The 22,100-nt window shown below is 47.0% G+C and overlaps 1 long non-coding RNA gene across 3 annotated transcripts in view; it reads left to right on the top strand.

Annotated features, from left to right (window-relative positions):
* The window catches only part of LOC138991475 (uncharacterized), a 57,460-nt gene extending 36,869 nt beyond the window's left edge, over positions 1–20,591 (top strand). The window contains exons 4-5 of one of the 3 annotated variants that reach the window (XR_011467428.1): positions 6,813–7,022; positions 14,976–20,591. This is a non-coding gene — a long non-coding RNA (uncharacterized lncRNA). The remainder of the gene's footprint in view (positions 1–6,812; positions 7,023–14,975) is intronic. The other 2 variants (XR_011467432.1, XR_011467431.1) reach the window with 2 other exon arrangements.
* The last annotated feature ends 1,509 nt before the right edge of the window (positions 20,592–22,100 follow it).

The following is a 22,100-nucleotide window of genomic DNA, read 5'->3' as shown; positions in this document are numbered from 1 at the left end:
TACTCCCCAACCTTTGGGCACCAGGCACCAGTTTTGTGGAAGCGGGTGTCGGATGGTTTCAGGATGATTCAAGCCCATTACATTTATCGTGTATTTTATTTCCAGTCTAATGCCCCCGCTGATCTGCCCGGAGGTACCAGTCGGTGGCCCAGAGGTTGGGGACCTCTGCTCTAGTGGGAGAGGCCAACCTTAAACCAAACACGAGATAATTTCAGATAGTGAGAAGGGATGTGAAGGAGATGAAGGAAAGGTAAAGAAGGACTTGGGGCTGAGGGCGCCCGTGGTCAGGAATTGACCCTGAAACCTCAGTTGTAAAGATCGTGTGACTAAGAAAGTGTGGCAGGAGGAGTGGGGAGAAGGGCAGGGCCCTGCGATGGGGCTACCTGACTTATGCTGCAGAAAAGACCGGAGGCCAGGGAACAAGGCGGAGTGAGTTGAGAGGTGAGGTGAGAGAAGTGGGCAAGGCAAGAGCTGGAAGGATCTTAGAGGCAGTGGGGAGGGGTTTGGAAGGGAAGGATTCATCTAGGAGAGACAGTGAGTGATCCTGTAGAAGGATCTCAGTTCCCTGCTCAGGAATTGAACCTGGGGAGCCTGGATAGAAACCAGGAATCCTAGTCAGGGAACTAGATCCCACATGGTGGCAACTAAAGATTCCAAATGTGGCAACAAAGATCAAAAATTCTGTATGCCCCAACTAAGACTCAGCACAGCCAAACAAATAAACATCAAAATATAAAAATTTAAAAATAAACAGGCTTTTCTGGATTAAGCCTGTTTCATTGGCTAGAAGTCAGTCGTGTAGTCATTCCACCACATAAAGGAGTCTAGGAGACAGGCTGTGCCATGTGCTTAGTCTCTCAGTCGTGTCTGAACCCTTGCGACCCCATAGACTGTAGCCCACCAGGCTGCTCTGTCCATGGAGATTCACCAGGCAAGAGTACTGGAGTGGGTTGCCATGTCCTCCTTAAGGGGAGGAAACAGGGTTCTGTGCCTAGAAAGAAGGGGAGATAAGTTTGGGAATCAGCTGTAGAGATAAACTGCAAAGTGAGTCTCTCTCTCTTCTCTGAAAGCAGCACCCAACCCACACGTCCAGGTTCCCCTTCCCCAAGACGGCTTGCTTTTTCACTTCCTAATCTGTGTGGGTGTTTGCTATGGCCAGTTCATTCTCTTGGCAAAACTTTATTAGCCTTTGCCCTGCTTCATTCTGTACCCCAAGGCCAAATTTGTCCGTTACTCCAGGTGTTTCTTGACTTCCTACTTTTGCATTCCAGTCCCCTATAATGAAAAGAACATCTTTTTTCGGTGTTAGTTCTAAAAGGCCTTGTAGGTCTTCATAGGACCGTTCAACTTCAGCTTTTTCAGCATTACTGTTCAGGACATAGGCTTGGATTACCTTGATATTGAATGGTTTGCCTTGGAAATGAACAGAGATCATTCTGTCATCTTTGAGACTGCATCCAAGTACTGCAAAATCAGATCGATTATATTCTTTGCAGCCAAAGATGGAGAAGCTCTATACAGTCAGACCGGAAGCAAAAACAAGACCGGGAGCTGACTGTGGCTCAGATCATGAACTCATCTATTGCCAAATTCAGACTTAAATTGAAGAAAGTAGGGAAAACTACTAGACCATTCAGGTATGACCTAAATTAAATCCCTTACAATTATACAGTGGAAGTGAGAAATAGATTTAAGGGACTAGATCTGATAGACAGAGTACCTGATGAACTATGGACAGAGGTTTGTGACATTATACAGGAGACGGGGATCAAGACCATCCCCAAGAAAAACAAATGCAAAAAAGCAGAATGGCTGTCTGAGGAGGCCTTGCTGTGAAAAGCTGTGAAAAGAAGAGAAGCGAAAAGCAAAGGAGAAAAGGAAAGATACACCCATTTGAATGCAGAGCTCCAAAGAATAGCAAGGAGAGATAAGAAAGCCTTCCTCAGTGATCAGTGCAAAGAAAGAAAGGAAAACAATAGAGTGGGAAAGACTAGAGATCTCTTCAAGAAACTTAGAGATACCAAGGGAACATTTCATGCAAAGATGGGCTGAATAAAGGACAGAAATGGTATGGACCTAACATAAGCAGAAGATATTAAGAAGAGGCAGAAAGAATACATAGAAGAACTGTACAAAAAAGACCTTCACGACCCAGATAATCACCATGGTGTGATCACTCACCTAGAGCCAGACGTCCTGGAATGTGAAGTCAAGTGGGCCTTAGGAAGCATCACTACAAACAAAGCTAGTGAAGGTGATGGAATTCCAACTGAGCTATTTCAAATCCCAAAAGATGATGCTATGAAAGTGCTGCACTCAGTATGCCAGCATATTTGGAAAACTCAGCAGTGGCCACAGGACTGGCCAGTGGTCAGTTTTCATTCCAATCCCAAAGAAAGGCAATGCCAAAGAATGCTCAAACTACCGCACAATTGCACTCATCTCACACGCTAGTCAAGTAATGCTCAAAATTCTCCAAGCCAGGCTTCAACAATATATGAACCATGAACTTCCAGATGTTCAAGCTGGTTTTAGAAAAGGCAGAGGAACCAGAGATCAAATTGCCAACATCCGCTAGATCATGGAAAAAGCAAGAGAGTTCCAGAAAAACATCTATTTCTGCTTTATTGACTATGCCAAAGCCTTTGATTGTGTGGATCATGATAAACTGTGGAAAATTCTGGAAGAGATGGGAATACCAGACCACCTGACCTTCCTCTTGAGAAATCTGTATGTAGGTCAGGAAGCAACAGTTAGAACCGGACATGGAACAACAGACTGGTTCCAAATAGGGAAAAGAGTATGTCAAGGCTGTATATTGTCACCCTGCTTATTTAATTTATATGCAGAGTACATCATGAGAAATGCTGGGCTGGATGAAGCACAAGCTGAAACCAAGATTGCCAGAGAAACATCAATAACCTCAGATATGCAGATGACACCACCCTTATGGCAGAAAGTGAAGAGGAACTAAAAAGCCTCTTGATGAAAGTGAAAGAGGAGAGTGTAAAAGTTGGCTTAAAGCTCAACATTCAGAAAACGAAGATCATGGCATCCGGTCCCATCAGTTCATGAGAAATAGATGGGGAAACAGTGGAAACAGTGTCAGACTTTATTTTGGGGGGGCTCCAAAATCACTGCAGATGGTGACTGCAGCCATGAAATTAAAAGACGCTTACTCCTTGGAAATAAAGTTATGACCAACCTAGACAGAATATTAAAAAGCAGAGATATTACTTTGCCAACAAGGTCCGTCTAGTCAAGGCTATGGTTTTTCCAGTGGTCATGTATGGATGTGAGAGTTGGACTGTGAAGAACCCATCCATCCTAAAGGAAATCAGTCCTGAATATTCATTGGAAGGACTGATGCTGAAGCTGAAACTCCAATACTTTGGCCACCTGATGCAAAGAGCTGACTCATTTGAAAAGACCCTGATGTTGGGAAAGATTGAAGGCAGGAGGAGAAAGGGATGACAGAGGATGAGATGGTTGGATGGCATCACCGACTCAATGGACATGAGTTTAGGTAAACTCCAGCAGCTGGTGATGGACAGGGAGGCCTGGCGTGCTGCAGTCTGTGGGGTCGCAAAGAGTCGGACATGAGCTACTGAACAACAACATGAACCATCACATCATGTAATTTTCATTTCTCTTTTGTGGTGAGAACATTTAAGATCTACTCTCTTAACAACTTGCAAGTATATAATACTGTATCATTAACTATAATTCCGTGCTGTATATTCGATCTCAAGATTTATTCATCTTATAACTGAAAGTTTGTACCCTTTAACCAATATGTACTCATTTCCGCCAATCCCCAGCCCCTCATAACCAGCATCCTGCTCTGTTTCTATGGGTTTACCTTTTGCAGACTCCACATACAACTATGGTCATACTTTATTTGTCATTTTGTCTCTGACTTATCTCAGTTAGCATAAAGTCCCCAAGTTTCCTCCTTGCTGCAAATGGCAGGATTTTTTTTCTCATAGTTGAAGAATAGTCCATCTTCCTTATCCATTCATCTGTTGAGGGACTTCTGTTGATGGTTGCTTCTGTGTCTTAACTACTGGGAATAGTGCTGTAATGAGCACGAGAGTGCAGATATCTCTTTGGGATAGTTATTTTAGTTTCTTTGAATTTTCTTTGGACTCAGAAGTTGGATGGATGGATCATAAGATAGTCCTCCATACTGTTTTCCATAATGTGTGTGCCTAGTTGCTCAGTCGTGTCTGACTCTTTGAGACCCTATGGATTGTAGCCTGCCAGGCTCCTCTGTCCATGGGATATTTTCCATAGTAGCTGTACCAATTTACATTCCTACCAGTGGTGTATCCCTTTTCTTCACATTCTCACCAGCCCTTGTTATCTTTGACTTTTTGTTCATAGTCATTGTCACAGGTGTGAGTTCATACCTCACTATTTTTTTTCCTTCAATATTTATTTTCATTTTATTTATGTATTTGGCTGCACCAGGTCTTGGTCGCCACATGCAGGATCTTTAGTTGTGGCTTGTGAACTCCTAGCATGTGAGATCTAGTTCCGTGACCAGGGATTGAGCCCGGGCCCCCTGCATTGGGAGCCCGGAGTCCTAGTCATTGGACCACCAGTGAATTCCCTCTCATTGTAGTTTTGATTTGCATTTCTCTGATGATTCGTGATGCAACTCTCTTTTCATGGGCCATTTGTATGCCTTCTTTGGAAAGATGTCTATTGGTTCCTCTGCCCATTTTTTAGTCAAGTTATCTGTTTTTCTGATACTGAGTTGTGTGTTCTTTGTACATTTTGGATATTAACTCTTTACCAGACACATGATTCACAAATACTTTCTCCTTCCAAAGGTTACCTTTGCATTTTGTTGTCACTTTTGTTGTGCATCTTAGTACATCTTAGTTTGATGTAGAAACACTAATTTTTGCTTTTGGTGTCATATCCAGACAACGAGATCAAGCATATTCAGGGTGGAATGGCCGTAGACTGGTGTCACATCCAAAACAAATTGTGACCAAAACCAATGTCAAAGAGCTTTTTTCTTGTTGTTGTTGGTTTTTCTCCTCCTATAAGTGTCATGCTTAAGTGTTCATGCCAGTTAATTTGAGTCAATTTTTGTGAGTCATGTAAGATAAGGGTCCAGTTTCATTTTTCTGCATGTGTGGTTATCCAGCTTTCCCAACACCACTTATTGAATATTCTTTTATTTTCTAGTACTTTGATTGCTCATATTTTACATTCTAAAGTTTGATTCTTTTATTAATTTTGGTACAAAGAAAGATTTAGAGATCCAGTTTTTTTTTTTTTGAATGTTACTCAGAGCTCCTGATTCCATTTATTCAATAATTGATCTTTTCCCCACCCATGTGAAAAGCCCTCTTTTTGTTTATTAAATGCCCTTCGGTAGTTGAGTATTTCTGAACTGTATTCTGTTCATGGATCTGCCTGTTCATGTGCCAGGATGATGCTGTTGTGACCACTGTAGCTCTCTTGTGAGTCTTGATCTCTCACACCATCCTTTCTTTTAACCAAGATTTTTAAGTCTGGAAGTGATGAGTGTTTTGGATGGGTTCCTCTAGCGATAGTATGCAAAATCAGTTGTAAAGAAGAGACAGGGTGGAAGCAGAGAGCTGACATGGAAGATGATGAAGCCCTGGTTAAAAGCAGCGGGTATGGGGAACTTCCCCGGTGATCCAGTGGCTAAGACTTCATGCTTCCAATGAAGAGGGCCTGGGTTTGATCCCTGGTCAGGCGACTAGATCCCACCTGCTTCAACTAAGTGTTCGCATGCTGCAACTAAAGATCCCACATGCCACAACTAAGACTGGGTGCAGCCAAATACAGAATTAAAATAAATATTTTTTAAAAAGAAGAAGCAATAGGATGGTTAGGAAGGCAAGCATGGAGGTAGAAGTGACAGGTTGCTCACTAGCCAGAGATACGGATGAGGAAGGAGAGGAAAGTGGTGCTGAGATTCTACCTTCTGTTGTTCACTAAGAAGTGGAAGCCAGAAAAAAAAAAAAAAAACACCAGTAAATTTGGTTGTGGGGATGGGAAGGAGAAAATGCATTGACATACAGACATTCATTTATGCTGAGATGGCCTGTGGCGACATGCTTGGGTCCCCAGCAGCGTGCACGGCTGTGTGTATCAGTTTAGCACACATGTTAGTTCACAGAGGCATTTATTCTGGTTTGTCCATCGGTGGTATTCACCGTACCCACCAGCGGCTTTCTGCCCCCTAGTCCCGTAGTTTTGGGGGCCCAACTTCCTCATGCCCATCCTACCCTCTCTGCTTAAGGAAGTCTTACCTTCCAAGATTCAGCTCAGATCCTCGTCTTCTGGAACCACACTAACCTCCTTTAGCTGCTTTCACACAATTTTCTGTTCAAGGTCCACCAAACACTGCAGCCCAAGATGAAGTGCTTGTGCTGAAACCTTAATATATCTACGCCTCCATTTGGCTCAGTCTGTCCAAGGCATTAAATACAGTTTAACTCTCAGCCTAGACTTCTCCCTGAGGATCTGTATTCTCCCTGAGGATCTGTATTGGCTCATTCTTTCTTCCATCTTTCTTTCAATCTGTTTTCTGTACTCTTATGTCTTTATTCTGATTTTTTAAAAAATATTTATTTTACTTATTTGTTTGGCTGCACCGTGTGTTAGCTTCAGTATGTGGGATCTAGTTCCCTGACCAGGGATCGAACCCAGGCCCCCTGCATTTGGAGTATGGAGTCTTAGCCACTGGACCACCAGGGAAATCCCTTTGATTTTTTTTTAATCTCTTTTTTTCTCTGGGTCTAACTTTGTTCCTTGCTCTCCAGTGCCCCTTGTCTGTGGACTCACTGTCAGGAATGGAACTGGCAAAAGCAAAATATCCAGAGAGGGAAGAGGAATGAAGCCAGAGGAAGAGCTAAGCAAGCAAAATGTGACTTCTTTTCAGGTGCCTCAGAGGGGAGAGGTGTGAACACTTTGACATGAATAAATGTTGTCCTCCCACCCTGCTGAGATCATTGGGAGAAGCACCCAGTTGGGTAAGAAACAGTCCTTCTGTTCCTCTAAGAAGATAACGCCAAGCCTTAGCTTTGAAATATTCCAACGTGTTTCATTGTTAGGGCCCAAGAGCGTGTTTCCAAGTTAAAAAGAATCTACCTGCCCCCTGATCTCTAAAAACAGTGGTAACTGAGGTGTCCATCTAAAATGGTGAGATTTTAGATATTTGGATATGTACTCCCAGTGCTGGGACACTGACACTGTCAAATGGAAGGTGTGTTATGTTTTGTTTTGTTTTGCAAAACATTGGTGGGAATTAATTCAAAGCAATATTTTTTAAAATATTTATTTATTATTTATTGGGCTGTGCCAGGGCTTAGTTGCGGTGCACAGTATCTTTTTTAAATTGCAGCATGCAAACTCCTCTTAGTTGCAGCATGTGGGGTCTAGTTCCCTGACCAGGGATCAAACCGGGGCCCCATGCAGTGGAAACGCAGAGTCTTCCACCAGGCGAGTCCTTCAAAGCAGCATTTAAACTGGAAGACATTCTCAGAACTAAGAGGAGAAAATGTGGTCCAGACTGTGCACAGGCTGCCTTCCTTCCTTGCGTGCGCATGCACACACACACACACACACACACACACACACACACACACAGAACAGGCTGCCAGCACACCACACCCGCCTGCAGCCTGGCTCTTGGTGCAGATGCCCCAGATGCCCCTACACGGGCTGTCCCCGAAGGCAGTGAGGAGGCACCCCCAAGATTCCCCGGCTTCAGAAACAGCCTCATACATTTTCTTCATGGCAGGACATGTCTTCTTGGCTAGGTGGGGCTTCTTTTTCCTCCTTCTCCTTTTCCAGTAAGGCAGCCAGCCTCTCAAGCCCCTCGGAGGTGGTAAAAACCCATGCCTCCGAGGAGAAAGAGCTCTGCAGTCTCAGAGATTAGGTTTGAATTCACTGACGGGCTGTGTGATCTTAGGCATACTGTGTAACCTCTTTGAACCTCAGTCTGCTCACCTCCTAAATGGGCGTAAAAAATGTACCTGCCAGTTATTGCAAGTGTTCAAAGTGATACATGTGCAGTTCTTGGCACCTGGTAGGTACTGAACATCTAGCAGCTGTAACTCCATCTAGGTGATGAAGTGAGGGGAATCCTGCCATTCTCCTCGCCCTGCTTTCCCAGATGGGGTCCCCAAACAAGCAAGCAGTAACTTCGAGTGCATTAGGAAGGCAGACCTGCTGAGTCACAGGCGCTGTAACCATATCTGCGGGTTCACTACCTGCATGTCCGCCTGTGAGAGCTGCAGCCGTGGCTGGTCCAGCTGTGCCCGGCCTGGTGGGGCCCCCGCAGGCCCACATCCCAGCTCGAGCACAGCCTCCTCTTTAGTCCCTTCCAGACTCCAGCCACATGACACACTGGCGTGTACTGTAGTCAACTCACTTAATCTTTAAACAGTCCTGGGAGGGAATTCTCTCTGCATTTTTCCAAATGAGAAAACCAACCCCTTGAGATGAAAAATCTCTTCCCTGTCATCACCCAGCCCATCTGTTACAGAGGCAGGATTGAAACCCAGGGCTGTTTGAATCCAGAAGCATAGCTGACAAAGAGCCTCTCTTTGACTGATCTCTGGACAGGCTTCTCTCAGCTTGCTTTGCTTTTTGTGGTGCCATGTGGCTTGCAGGAGCGCTTGTGAATAGTTCCCCTGACCAGGGATCAAACCCAGGCCTCCACAGTGAAAGCGCCAAGTCCTAACCACTGGACCACCAGGGAATTCTGTAAGCTGTCTTCCTGACTGGGCTTCAACGTTGGCCTATAAAAACTGCAGACTCTCAGCACCAAAGATTTAGTCTACCCCAGCAGCAGCATATCCGAAGACCTGAACAAACACTGTTTCTAGTAGCTCAGGGCCACAGCCCTAGGTTGGCCCAGAAAATATGCTTGCCTGAGAAAACTCAAGGCTGCCAGAAGTTACTGTTTATTCCAGCCAGTGCCTCAAGATATGGCCCGTTGCCCAGTCTCTGGGAGGCTACGAGCCTAATTTCCTTAAGTGCCAGTTAGCAACCCACACAAGCTTCGTGTGGACTAGTGCCCTCCTCCTGCCGGCTTTCTGTAGATTTAGCAGGAATTGCCCTGTGTAAACCTTGCCATTGCCCCTGCCTGCTCTCTCATTCTCCTCTTAAAATGCACCCCCGTACAAATGGAAGTTGAAGTGAGTTCATGCCAGGCCCTTGTCCTTACTGCGATTGTTGTTTAGTCAGTTAGAGTTTGCTCAAACTCATGTCCACCGAGTCAGCGATGCCATGCAGCCACCTCATCCTCTGTCGTCTCCTTCTCCTCCCGCCTTCAGTCTTTCCCAGTATCAGGGTCTTTTCCAATGAGTCAGCTCTTTGCATCAGGTGGCCAAAGTATTGAAGTTTCAGCTTTAGCATCAGTCCTTCCAATAAACATTCAGGGTTGATTTCTATTATAGTATTGATACTGTGATAGCATATTATTATGTGTCCTTAACACTTTAATGTCTGTCTCTGTTTATCTGTGACAAATAGCTCTTTACCACTACCAGGTAATCTAACTAATGCTGGAAAGATAGAGAATTCCCTGAAATCATTTCTCTATTCGGCCATCTTTTTTTTTTTTAATAGGATCTTAGTTTCCCAACCAGGGATCTAACCTGCACCCCCTACATTGAAGTGCAGAGTCTTAACCACTGGACAGATAAGGAAATCCCTCAGCCATCTCTCCTGGGAGAACAGTGTCTCCAGAGAACTTGTCCAATAGAAGGTCACAGGTCTGGACCCCAGGTTTCTGAAGTCTGGGACTCCCACATCTTTCTGCTGTGACTCTCACACACGTTGGCAGGGTGGATGGAGGGAAGAGGGCTATAACCGCGTGGCACCATGGAGGAAAGTGTAAATACGGACCCAGATGTCGAGCACCTCTGGGACATCTGTGAGAAGAAAATAATTAGTATATGTTATAATCACATTTTGTTCCCTTTCCCAAGACACACTAATAAGAAGGCAGGCCCAGCCATGTAGGGACGGTGGTAAGCTGTTAATTGCACCACAGATAAAAATGGTCAGGCACACTCATCACCACGCCAAGCTCGTTCACATCCGAGCATACGCTCACAAACCACACGCTGCCTCCCCTCCAGAGGGCGCTATGCTGGTCCAGCACCACATTCGTTACCTCGTTTGTCTCCCTGTTCACTGACAGGTGGGAGGGGGCTGGGGAAGCCAGACAAGGACCAGGTTGGTGGTGGTTCAGTCCCTCAGTCGTGTGCGACTCTTGCGACCCTATAGACTGTAGCCTACCAGACTCCTGTGTCCATGGGGAGTTTCCAGGCAAGAATACTGGAGTGGGTTGCCATTTCCTTCTCCAGGGGATCTTCCTAACCCGGGAATCAAACCTGGGTCTCCTGCATTGCAGGCAGATTCTTTACCAGCTGAGCTACGAGGGAAGCCCAAGGACCAGGTTAAATGTCCTTTATTCTTTAGATTCTTTACTCATGTCTTGTTAAGGCCCTGCCCCCATCCCTCTGCCTACCCTTGTCTTTTTTCCATTTATGTTAAATTTAACTTAAACATTTTTTGTTTGATTTATTTTCGCGCTGGGTCATCGCTGCTGCACACAGGCTTTCTCTAGGTGCGGCAAGCAGGGACTGCTCTCTGGTTGCGTGTGCAGGCTTCCCTTGCTGCGGAGCGCAGGCTCTAGGGCTTGCGGGCTTCAGGAATTGTGGCTCAGGGGCTCCAGAGCCTCGGGCTCAGTGGTCATGGCACGCAGTCTTAGTTGCCCTGTGCCATGTGGGTTCTTCTCAGACTAGGGACTGAATCCTGTCCCCTGCATTGGCAGGCAGATTCTTAACCACTGGACAACCAGTGGTTAAAGAAGTCCCTTTCTTTTTTCATTTTAATTTTGAAAGTGGTTTTTTGGGAGTCCTATGCAGCATTGAGAAACTAGCTCTAATCCTTCTTCATCCTGGTGAACTTTGGAGAACAGAAGGATCTTTTCAAAATTCATATCATATAAAAATTCATATTCATACCCTGACAGTCCAGTGGTTAAGATCCTGCGCTCCCAATGCAGGGGCTTTGATCCCTGGCGGGGTAAGTAAGATTCTGAACGCTGCATGGTGCAACCGAAAAAACCCCAAACAAGCGAAAACTCAAGTCAGTGCGTGTCACACCACTACCTAAACTCACATTTGTCACAATTAGGACTAATAGCAGACTCCTAACCAAGGCCTCTGAGGCCTCACATGACCCAGCACCTCCTACTGTCTGTGCTCTGTACCCAGACACACTGGGCTGTCCCCCGGGGCCTCTGCCTCTGCTGCTGCTGCCTCTGAAGCAGCTTTGCCTGTTGGCATCCTGCAGGTCTGGCCCAACTGCCTCTTCTGGAACCAGTCCCCCATTCTGAGCCCCCAGCTCCCCACCTCCAGCAGTGCCTATCACGTCACCTACCTCAGCACCCGCAACATCACCCACCACGGTCTCAGGCACTCGCCACCATCCCCCACTTGAGATGTGGGCCCCTTGATAATGGCAACTGGACCAGCTTGTTTTCCCACACATTCCCCAAGGCCTACACCAGCCCCCGGCTGAGAGGCAGGGTACAGTTCACAGTGATGAGTGGAATTATTTCACAGAATAGGAGACCCTGGATGAGGGGCTGCTGGAGGCCGCATCTCCGTGACTTGCATCCATCAGGCACTGTTCACTGTCCCCCACCCCCCCACTTTGCAGCACAGTATCTGAGGGAGACTCTTGGTCACCCCACAGCACGGCTTCTATTTCCATCCCTGCAGTGCACGACTTAACAAGCAAGGGGAACCTCAGAGGCCACAAGAGAAATTCTAGAGCCATTTGATAAACCAGGCCACCAGCCAAGGATGTACTTTTTCAGAACATCCTCATCCTTTCTAAGACTGGAAGCAAGAACACAGGGTGTTAGAAGCTTGTCAGAGTTTGCAAAACGTTGTTTGCCAGTGTGGCTGGTGTTGTCAGTGCGTGTCACACCACTGCCTAAACTCACATTTGTCACAATTAGGACTAATAGCAGACTCCTAACCAAGGCCTCTGAGGCCTCACATAACCCAGCATCTCCCACTGTCTGTGCTCTGCACCCAGACACACTGGGCTGACACGCTGGACAGCAATTCGTTTGGGGGCTTGAATTTAACTTTACCTTCCATGAGCAGCAGGTAGTAGAGGAGAGCCTGGACTTGCCTCCCCCACCACTGGGGCAGGAGTATTGGGGGAGCCCTTTCACAAGCCCCCCATGACTCCCCAGTACCCTGAAGGCCCATAGCCCTGGCTGCAGCAGGCGGGCACTCTCTCCAGTAAAGTGGTTCCCTCAGGGGGTCAGGTCTCCAGTGTCAGGTAAGCAACTTAGCATCCACGCATGCACAGGTCATTCTTAGGGGCTTCCCTGGTGGCTCAGACAGTGAAGAACCTGTCTACCATGCAGGATGCCCTGGTTTGATCCCTCGGTCGGGAAGATCCCCTGGAGAAGAGAATGCCTACCAAATGGAACCACGTAGGAGGACGGCCCCTGCCCACATGGCCTGACCTGAAACAGGCAACTGTTGGCCACATCATCCCAAATCATGAGATTAGCAGACCAGGTCAACAGCCAGTGGCTTATCTCTGCCCACCACCTGGGTTCACAGGCACCCACTCCTTGAAGAGCTCAGATCTCAAGTGAGTGAGCATGTCCACCTTTCTCCACGAGTACTGCTCTCGGAACTGTAGTGGCATACTGCCCCCCACGTCCCCCTCCCCAACAACCATTCTGGCTACAGAGCAATGGACGTTGGCCCTCACACACCAGAACATCATGGTCCTTTGCTAACCTTACCATAAGCAGGAGTGAGACGGCTGATTCGGAGGGCGGGGGTTCACTGCGTCTGTGCCCTCCTTGTACGCAGGTGGGCCAATGCACTGGGCAGAATCTTGTGTGTGTGTGCTCAGTCGTGTCTGACTCTTTGCAACCCCAGGGGCAGGATCTTGTGTAAACTCAAATATGGGGAGGCAACTGATGTACTGAGACAGGGACCAAGGGATTGAGACTTGGGGAGGAGGCATGGCATGGTTAGGAGGCTGGGCCTGGTGTAAGAAGGACCTGAATGTAAAGTGAAAGTGTCCGTCACTCAGTGGTGTCCAACTCTTTGTGACTCCATGGATTGTAGCCCACCAGGCTCCTCCGTCCATGGGATTCTCCAGGCAGGAATACTGGAGTCAGTAGCCATTCTCTTCTACAGGGGATCTTCCCGACCAAGGGATCAAACCAGGGCATCCTGCGTGGCAGACAGGTTTTTCACCATCTGAACCACCAGGGAAGCCCCTAAAAACGGCCTGTGCATGCGTGCATGCTAAGTTGCTTCAGACGCGTCCAACTCTTTGTGACCCTATGGATAGTAGCCCGCCAGGCTCCTCTGTCCATGGGATTCTTCAGGCAAGAACACTGGAGTGGGTTGCAATGCCCTCCTCCAGGGGATCTTCCCAACCCAGGGACAGATCAACCTGCTGCTGCTGCTGCTAAGTCGCTTCAGTCGTGTCCGACTCTGTGCGACCCCATAGACGGCAGCCTCGTCCCTGGGATTCTCCAGGCAAGAACACTGGAGTGGGTTGCCATTTCCTTCTCCAATGCATGAAAGTGAAAAGTGAAAGTGAAGTCGCTCAGTCGTGTCCAACCCTCAGCGACCCCATGGACTGCAGCCTTCCAGGCTCCTCCGTCCGGGATTTTCCAGGCAAGAGTACTGGAGTGGGGTGCCATTGCCTTAGGTTCCCCCAAATCTGAGCTGAGCTCCTTGCAAAGTGAGTGACCTTGACAAGTCACTTCACTTTCTTGTACTTCTGTTTCACATATTCAAAATGGAGGAGGGACTAGGACCCCTCCTAGGGTTGTTCTGAGGAGGAAGAGGAAAGTCACGTGTGGTGAGTATGCAACAAAGAGAGGCTGTTAGTCTACAGGAGGTTGGGCAAGTTGAAGGAGAGGGAGTCTTGCATCTGTTGTAAATGATTCAGAAGAACCAGTGATCTTAACTGTGCTCACCTGAATGCACTATCAGCCGCTTGGGAGGCCATGGACAGGGCTACCACTTGAATCATGGCAATATCCAGAGCTGCAAACTTTAAGGACGAGGAGCCGTGGTGAGGAGGGCAGACCCAAGGGCGGAATGCTTGGAAGAACCATCAGTTTCACAGGGAGGAGTAGAAACCATGGCTCAGAACTGAGACCTGGGGTCCCGCCGGACCGTGAGGCAGCCCTGCCTGGTGCACGGTGTGTGTCCAGCACCAAGGGGGGTGGAGGGGGTGGCGGTGGTGACCAGGATGGTGACTCAGCATGTGGTATGGTGTGAGCAGGTGTCTGGTCAAGGACAGACTCCGGGCATCTTCCCAGGTGACTGGCAGTGTCCCCAGAGTGGGAATGGCTTGTGCTTCATTCGGGGTTGCGGCCAGCTCTGTTTCCAACTGGACAGTGGACCAAGGCCAGCCAGGACTCGGGGGAATTGAGCTGCGAGGATCTACCCTGAGTGTGGGCATTTGATCCCCTGACAGCCCTCATACCTGGCACTAGATTGCTGCAAAACTGGGAACTTGAGCCTGGGTCACCCCCACCCCTCCACCCCTTCACCCTCCCAACACTGCCCCCCCAACCAAGGCCTCTCAGCTAAGGGGTGGAGGCCCCATGGAGAGCTGGAGCAGGCAGGTGTCAGCACAGCACCATGCCTGGTGTTAGAAGCACTCAGAAAGAGCCGTTTGAGGAATAACGTCACATCTGAAAGTAAAGCTTCTCCTCTGGCTAATTCCTTTGCTTACTCTTAGTGTACCTGATGTGTGGGCAGTCCAGGGGGGACGTAGCTGAGGCTGGGGGCCATGTGGCCCCGTCAAGCCTGTTGTCTAGGACCCGGAAATTCATCAGGTTGATAACACAGAAAGTTCAGTCCTCTTTTATTGTATCTTTTCTTTTTTTCTTTTCGTAGCTTTTTCAGTTTTGAAGAGCTGCTCAAGCAGTTCCAAGAAGAGTTGATCACATTTATGTCAAGGAGCCAAGCGCTTTCTCTGAGGTGTGCAGAACCGGAAGGGAAGAGTTCGCGTGTTCAGATTCAGGCCCTCGCCGTGACCTCAGGACCTGCCCTCTGTGAGGCCCCCGCCCCCCAAGGCCTCCTGCCTCCTTCCCACCACATCCGGGAGGTGGGCTGCTCCATCTCTACGAGGGACTGGGAGACTTCTGCCAGGACCGTGCCCTGCTCTATCAGGGACTTCACCTGTGGACACAGGAGACAGGACCGGAGGCGCGGGGCTGCGCCCTTCCGAGGAGGTGGGTGGAAGCACAGGAGACGGCAGGGGGGAGGGGGCTGGAGGCAGACTGCGCAGTTCATCTGCCGCTTGGCCTGCTCTCCAGCCCCCAGAAACTTCCAGGAGGAAGAACCAGACGCAGACAATGTTCGAGGGCATCGTGGGCTAGTCACATTGGTGCCTGCACAAATTACCTCTGGGAACCCCTTTACTCCAGCCCTTCCGCCCCTTTCGGGCAGGCCCGGCCACCAGGCAGGACAGAGCTTGCTCTGCGCCGCCTCAGGCCCAGGGCTCCGCAGGGAATCAGGCAGAGATGGTGGGCACCTCACACAGGCCAGGAGGACGCCCTCTGCTGGCGGCAGGACCTGCTTCACGTCCTGCCGGGCTCTCGGGAGCAAAGTCTGGGTGCCAGACCCCACTTGTGAGCAATTCCTGTTGCAAGAGGGATCCAAGCCTCTTTGAGAGCCACAGGCAATCAGGAAAGGTTATATGGGGTCCTTCCCTTCACCTTTTTTTTCTTTTTTGACTCTGTCAGGTCTCAGATGCACGCGGGATCATTAGTTGCAGGATGTGAGATCTAGTTCCCTGACCAGGGATTGAACCCGGGCCCCCTGCATTGGAAGCTCAGTCTTAGCTACTGGACCATTAGGGAAGTCTCCCAACTTTTTTTAAAGCCAAATACAATTATGACACAAATAATATATCTCATGGCAGAAATAGTATACATTTGTAGACAAAAAAAAAAAAGAAAATGCAAATACCCAGTACCCAATCATCTGTGACTTACGCCTAATGTTTGGTGGATACCCTCTTGCACTTTTTGTACATGCATATACCTACATGGGCCACCCCGGTGGCGCAGTGGTAAAGAACCCACCTGCCAGTGCAAGAGACTCGGGTTCAATCCCTGGGTTGGGAAGATCCCCTGGAGGAGGAAACGGCAACCCACTCTAGTATACTTGCCTGGAGAATTCCATGGACAAAGGAGCCTGGCAGGTTACAGTCCATGGGGTCACAAAGAGTCAGACACAACTGAGCACACGCAGACACATACATACATCTGCATTTCTTACCAAAAGTGGAGTCATACTCTATATAATGCTTTACAGCCTGATTTTTTAAATTTAGGAGCATCTCTCTATATATTAAGAAATAAATTTTATTTTGGAATTTCCTGCATGCCCATACCACCGTTATCTGACCAGGCTTCAGTTGTTAGCCTTATAAGTTGTTTTCAACATTTTATAATCACTGCTGTGATGAACCTCCTAGTATCAAATATCAAATCTAATTACTCCTTGTGACCACGTCTTCTAGTGGAATGGCCACATCAATACTATGGCACCTTCTAGGACTTCTTTTTTGATTTTTTTTATTTTTTTATCATTATTTTTCTCATTAAACTTTTTTTAATGGGTCTCAAATTCTGTGACAGATTTTTGGTCAAGTTGTTTTCATTAAAAAGTAATGATTTTATTTTTCAATTTGTTAATGTGGTGTATTACATTGATTGATTTGCAGATATTGAAGAATCCTTGCATCCCTGGGATAAAGCCCACTTGGTCATGGTGTATGATCTTTTTAATGTGTTTTTGGATTCTGATTGCTAGAATTTTGTTAAGGATTTTTGCACCTATGTTCATCAGTGATATTGGCCTGTAGTTTTCTCTTTTTGTGGAATCTTTTTCAGGTTTTGGTATTAAGGTGATGGTGACCTCATAGAATGAGTTTGGAAGTTTACCTTCCTCTGCAATTTTCTGGAAGAGTTTGAGCAGATAGGTGTTAGCTCTTCTCTAAATTTTTGGTAGCATTCAGCTGTGAAGCCATCTGGACCTGGGCTTTTGTTTGCTGGAAGATTTTTGATTACAGTTTCAATTTCCGTGCTTGTGCAACGGAAAGAATAAAATACTTAGGAATATATCTACCTAAAGAAACTAAAGACCTATATATATAAAACTATAAAACACTGGTGAAAGAAATCAAAGAGGACACTAATAGATGGAGAAATATACCATGTTCATGGATTAGAAGAATCAATATAGTGAAAATGAATATACTACCCAAAGCAATTTATAGATTCAATGCAATCCCTATCAAGCTACCAAGGGTGTTCTTCACAGAGCTAGAACAAATAATTTCACAATTTGTATGGAAATACAAAAAACCTCGATTAGCCAAAGCTATCGAGAAAGAAGAATGAAACTGGAGGAATCAACCTACCTGACTTCAGGCTCTACTACAAAACCACAGTCATCAAGACAGTATGGTACTGGCACAAAGACAGAAATATAGATCAATGGAACAAAATAGAAAGCCCAGAGATAAATCCATGCACATATGGACACCTTATCTTTGACAAAGGAGACAAGAATATACAATGGATTAAAGACCATCTCTTTAACAAGTGGTGCTGGGAAAACTGGTCAACCACTTGTAAAAGAATGAAACTAGAACACTTTCTAACACCATACACAAAAATAAACTCAAAATGGATTAAAGATCTAAACGTAAGACCAGAAACTATAAAACTCCTAGAGGAGAACATAGGCAAAACACTCTCCGACATACATCCCAGCAGGATCCTCTATGACCACCTCCCAGAATATTGGAAATAAAAGCAAAAATAAACAAATGGGACCTAATTAAATTTAAAAGCTTCTGCACAACAAAGGAAACTATTAGCAAGGTGAAAAGACAGCCTTCAGAATGGGAGAAAATAATAGCAAATGAAGCAACTGACAAACAACTAATCTCAAAAATATACAAGCAACTCCTACACCTCAATTCCAGAAAAATAAATGACCCAATCAAAAAATGGGCCAAAGAACTAAATAGACATTTCTCCAAAGAAGACATACAGATGGCTAACAAACACATGAAAAGATGCTCAACATCACTCATTATCAGAGAAATGCAAATCAAAACCACTATGAGGTACCATTTCACACCAGTCAGAATGGCTGCGATCCAAAAGTCTGCAAGCAATAAATGCTGGAGAGGGTGTGGAGAAAAGGGAACCCTCTTGCACTGTTGGTGGGAATGCAAACTAGTACAGCCACTATGGAGAACAGTGTGGAGATTCCTTAAAAAACTGGAAATAGAACTGCCTTATGATCCAGCAATCCCACTGCTGGGCATACACACTGAGGAAACCAGAAGGGAAAGAGACACATGTACCCCAGTGTTCATCGCAGCACTGTTTATAATAGCCAGGACATGGAAGCAACCTAGATGTCCATCAGCAGATGAATGGATAAGAAAGCTATGGTACATATACACAATGGAGTATTACTCAGCCATTAAAAAGAATTCATTTGAATGAGTTCTAATGAGATGGATGAAACTGGAGCCTATTATACAGAGTGAAGTAAGCCAGAAAGAAAAACACCAATACAGTATACTAACACATATATATGGAATTTAGAAAGATGGTAACAATAACCCTGTATACGAGACAGCAAAAGATACACTGATGTATAGAACAGTATTATGGACTCTGTGGGAGAGGGAGAGGGTGGGAAGATTTGGGAGAATGGCATTGAAACATGTATACTATCATGTATGAAACGAGTCGCCAGTCCAGGTTCAATGCACGATACTGGATGCTTGGGGCTGGTGCACTGGGACGACCCAGAGGGATGGTATGGGGAGGGAGGAGGGAGGAGGGCTCAGGATGGGGAACACATGTATACCTGTGGCGGATTCATTTCGATATTTGGCAAAACCAATACACTATTGTAAAGTTTAAAAATAAAATAAAATTTTAAAAAAAGTAATGATTTTAAAAACTAATAACTTAAACTGCCACACACAAAACATATGGTCCACAAAAAGGACTTCTTTTTTTCAAAAATTTATTTGTTTGGCTGCACTGGATCTTATTTGTGTCATACGAGATCTTCGATCTTTGTTGCAGCAGGTGGGATATAGTTCCCTGACCAGGGATAGAACCTGGGCCCCTTGCATTGGAGTGTAGAATCTTAGCCACTGCCTCACCAGGGAGGTCCTACCTTCTAAGATTTCTAACACATACAGTCAAACTGCTCTGCAGAATGGGACTGGAGTACTATACATGAGCCCTTAGAGAGAGGAATTTTTTAAAAAATTTTGTTTATGCATCTGTTTTTGGCTGCACTGGGTCTTCGTTGTTGTGAGCAGGCTTTCTCTAGTTGCGACAAGTGCAGTGCACAGGCTTCTCATTGCAGTGGTTTCTCTCGCTTTGGAGCACAGGCTCTGGGTGCATCAGCTTCGATGGTTGCAGTGCATGGGCTCAGTAGTTGTGGCGCACGAGCTTAGTTGCTCCAAAACACGTGGGATCTTCCTGGACCAGGGATCAAACTTGTGTCCCCTGCATTGAAAGGCAGACTGGACCACCAGAGAAGTTCCAAGAAAGGCGTTTTCAAAGAAAAAAAAAAAAAACTGGTCACCCTGAAAAGGGTGTAAGTCTCAGGTTTGCTCAGTAATCCAAACACAATGGATTCTCCATTCTTTGTACAGAGTATCTTGTGAAATATTTGTTTGTTTCATCTCTGTGAAATCGATACCAATGATTTGAATTACGGATCCCAGGTAGAATTTCCTTTTGTGTGGGCTTCCAACCTTTGAGGAGGTCACAGCAGAGCAAAGTTTTTAGGACACATAGCAGGAGAAGGGTGGTGCAGGGCTGGATGCTGGAACCCCAGGTTCCCCCTGGTAACTGGTTTTTAAAGATGATCTGGTAACAGGGGTGGCCATCAGCGGGCCATCACCCTGTGGACCTTGAAACCTTGCCCTCTGCTGCCACACGACCTGGACTTTTCCCCTTCTGGCCACCTCAGCAGAGTGAGGCCTATTCTCTACCTTTCGGACTTCAGCAAAGTAGCAGATACGAAGCAAAGACAGGGACACAGCTCCTTGAAAGACCATCATCTTGCTTCACTAGCCAAGTCTACTCTCAGAAAACGGGATTTGACGTCCAATAAGAAAACAGACCGGCCTTCCCGAGCACCAGTGCCCTCTCCAAGTATCCGATCAGCCGGATGCAGTGACGGATCCTGTCGGAACCCACTCAGCCCTGGAGGATCACAAAGCCTGGGCCAGACTCAGGACCATGTTCTCCTTGGGCACACGCACCTGCTGGAACAGGACTTTGCGTGGCCACCTGAAAGACCCAGAGGGTTCCCCTGAGTGACCCGTGTACCCATTTTCCTCCGATGTACTTATCCCTTGCCTCAGGTCATCTACAGCAATATTCCTGCCTTTTGGTAGCCTTCTAACTGTGACATGGTTGAAGGGGGAGGAAGGGCAGGAAGGAGCCTGTTAAAGATGGAAAATAAATCACTGATTTACAATATCAAATGAATAGTTTGACCTTCCTATTATGAAACATGACTCTGCCTTAAGCTGTAACTCCCTGTTGACTCTAACAACGTAGTGCCCCTTCCGAAACAGTGAAGGCAAAACGTGAATGTCATCAGAAGAGAAAAAGACTCCCTGTGAGAGAAGCTTCAGGCCAGGAGGCCGGCTGTCCTCACTGGGGTCCACAAGGGGGGTCTGGAGGGCACTTCCTGCCTCCTGCTCCGTCCTCTGTGGCCCTGTCTGAAACTTGCCAACATGGATGATACTCATGGATGAAGGGAAAATGCAGGAGCCCGTGGCCTCCCAAATGTCATCACACCCTTACAGGTGTTACTTCCTACACTGGAGCAAGGGCTGCCCAAAGCCTTTTCCCAGGCTCAGACCCAGACCCACACAGAGAGGCAAAGTGCTCCCAGGGGGGATGACCTGGTGCTTCCTCCAGCCCCAACACCATCAAAGGCCAGATGACTTTTATCCTGAGTATCCAAGAACCAAGAGCACGGACTGCTGCTAGTAGCATGGGGCAGCTGGGCCTGTTTTTCCCATAAACGCAGAGTTGCCAGCGGGGACCCAGGGTGCCTGTTAGGAAGGGAGAGACAGACTCCCGTCCTCTGACGCCAGCGCCATCAGGTCTCCTTGTACACGTAGCCCTAGTCCAGGGAAGCTGAAGCCCGCGAGCAGACGGGGCCCCTTTAAGACTTCCTGTGGGTTTCCTTGGTGGCTCAGTGGTAAATAATCCACCTGCTAATGCAGGAGACACAAATTCAATCCCTGACCGGGGAAGATCTCACATGCCTCAGGGCAACTAAGCCTGTGCCCCACAAATACTGAGCCTGTGCTCTAGAGCCCGGGAACCACGACCACTGAGCCCCTGAGCCACAACTCCTGGAGCCTGCATGCCCGGGAGCCTGTGCTCTGCAACGAGAGAAGCCAGAGCAATGAGAAGCCCAGGCACTGCAACTAGAGAGAAGCCCCTGCTCGCTGCAACTAGCGAAAAGCCCGTGCAGCAGCAAAGACCCAGCGCAGCCAGAATAATAATAATAATAAAAAAAAAGACTTTCCATGATCAGATGAGGATGTGCATGCCCTTGATCAGCTATAAGAGCAATTGATTTTTGTCCCAGTAAGGAAGAAATCCAACATCATAAGAGCCATTTTTTAAAAAAGCACTGCGTCGAGTTGAAAATATAACTGGGAGACAAGAGGCTGAAAATTGCCACCTTCTCACTGGCAGCCTGTCAGTGGAAACATGATGGCTTTGGTATAGTCTTCAGAATCAGACCAGTCCTGGACTCTGGGTTCTCTGCTTGCTGTGAGGGGCTAGTACCTTAGGCAAGTGACTCAAGTCACTTCTCCGTTCTAGTTTCCTTCTCTGTAAAATGGAGATAATAAGATGGACCTTCTGGGGAGTAGTGGGGACTCAGTGAGGTGAGGTCCACACAACCCGTATGGAGCACCCTGCAAAGTTAGCG

The sequence above is a fragment of the Bos mutus genome, chromosome 17, assembly GCF_027580195.1.
Source record: "Bos mutus isolate GX-2022 chromosome 17, NWIPB_WYAK_1.1, whole genome shotgun sequence".
Lineage (NCBI taxonomy): Eukaryota > Metazoa > Chordata > Mammalia > Artiodactyla > Bovidae > Bos > Bos mutus.
Note: the sequence above shows the minus strand (reverse complement) of the source record. Positions and strands in the feature narration are given on the sequence as shown.